This window comes from Plasmopara halstedii (genome assembly GCF_900000015.1).
Source record: "Plasmopara halstedii genome assembly, contig: Scaffold_470, whole genome shotgun sequence".
NCBI lineage: Eukaryota > Oomycota > Peronosporomycetes > Peronosporales > Peronosporaceae > Plasmopara > Plasmopara halstedii.
In genome coordinates this window covers 167,417-169,487 of record NW_020187390.1, presented here as the reverse complement: position 1 = coordinate 169,487, position 2,071 = coordinate 167,417, and positions in this window count along the sequence as shown.

Here is a 2,071-nt window from a genome sequence, read left to right as displayed (position 1 = left end):
TGCTGTAGCTTTGCGCTTAGAGGAAGCGTAAGTTAGGTCACCGACCTTTCGTTCTATATTTAGAGCAAAAACGATTTTAGCGGATCGCAATCCGATTTTTCCAAGAGTAATTATAGCCTTAACCCAAGGCTAGTTAACGCTTCGGTTTAAATCCAAAACGGACTTTATTTTTATTATCTGCGGCAGAGCCGCCTAATTTTAAATGCATAGATTTTTTAAATATGAATAGTAAAATCTAAATACATGTAAAACTACTGGCTATCCAGTCCCGTACCGTATTCTTGTTTGGGTGTGGTCACACCATACCCATCTGGTGTGACACACACATGTTACCAGGTGTAATCCCGTTAAACTCTCCCCCGTTAAGATTGAGAATATTTACAGTTCCAATCGATGATTGCCTCAACGAGGCTTGCGTGGCTGTTTGACACTGCGTGGTATGAAACGACTTCCGTGGTCAATGAGCCCTGTGTCAACGACACCAAATTCTCCAAGTCTCGCTGCTTCCGACAGCGCGCACGGGCAGAGCCTAGCTTCATCTCCCGCACTTGGTGCCATGTCGGACCGTGTCCCCGCGGCATCGAGGGGTGTAAATCTTAGGCTAGATGATCCCGAGCGTCGCGCCTCGCGCATGCTAACAATGACGAGTGACCTCGTTGTGGATGTGGAGATGGTCGACTACGAGTCTGGCAGTCCTTTCCCGGACGGAATAACGAGGAAGGCGAGCCGCACCAGCGGTGTGAGACGAGCCCTGCTCGCGCCTTGTGGACCCCATGTCCGTTTCCTGACTTCTCGTCACCTGAGGAACGTGGTGTAATCGCCAATGACCTCGATGAGGCACACAAGCGGCAGCTGGAAGCTGCCCGTAAGGCGACTCTGATGCGCGCCTATCCACGGTCGGTCATTGAACCTCGTGGGGAATATGGCTTCCGCCCGGCGAATTTCGCTATGGAAGCGAAGGACGTGGTCATACGATCGTTACCCCTCCACATCATCGGGCCCCCGGCCATTACGAAAGATAAGCTTGCCTAACGGAAAACTCTTCGAGCTCGATCCTTGGCCCCACAAGAAATTCCGTTAGAAGTTTATCACACTCGTCTATGTGCTCAACGAGGTGGTTCTCGTGTACCCGCAATGCTGACGATACCTGTAGTGCTCGCCCCTGGCGAAAGCACTACAGAGGACAAAGTTTTTTTTGAGCGATGGGTGCAACGGCACCGAGAACTTTCCTGACTGTATGCCTTACAGTTGAGCCACAAGGAAGTGGGCGTGCGTGTGGAGCGCCACCTCTGCTTTGAGTTTGCCAAACTCAAGGCACGCCGACGACTCCCTTCAAATTGTCGCCCTGCGACGTATGGGTCAACCCCTAACGCTCCCGCAAGCTCTGTGTCTGGACCGCAAGAGCTCAGGGCCACCGCTTCAGCTCAGCTCATGACCCTTCTACCTCCTTGGATATTTGCTGGGCAGCGTGGAGCGTCCTGATCGTTCTGATCGTTCTGATCGTTCTGATCAAAGTGTCCACAGCGTCTGGGCAATCTTGCCGAAGAGGGGCCTCAAACTCCCACGAGTTGTCAGAGTCGAGATATTCCCACCATTTCACCAGATACTGGGTCTGACCCTGGTGACGACGTCGTCTCACCAGATGTTCTACGTTATCGTGGACGTGACCATTCTCATCGAGAAGAGTCGGTGACGGGCGGTGACGACCGGTTCGACCGTCGTCCGGGGGCTCGCGATGCTCTTTGAGCCATTGAGGATGAGATTCTTCGTGATCGGAGCTCTGCTGAGCGTCATGCTGGAGTAGCATATCACTGTGCGGACGCTCTTGATGATTTGGAGTGCGTCGTGCACCGGCTGCCCCGCTTTGAGGACTTCCGCGCTCTGTCAAAGCGACTCCATGCCGTGAAGCAGGGGAATGTGTCTCTGCAGGCAACGGTGGGGCGCTTGGCTCCATTGGAGATAGAGGTTGTTGCACTCAGTGCTCAGAACCAGTTGCTGGTCCAACTTCTGGGGTGCCGAGGGCCCGTGGGATCCGCTCTGGTGTTGCGCCTGATCCCGGTACGGCTTGAGT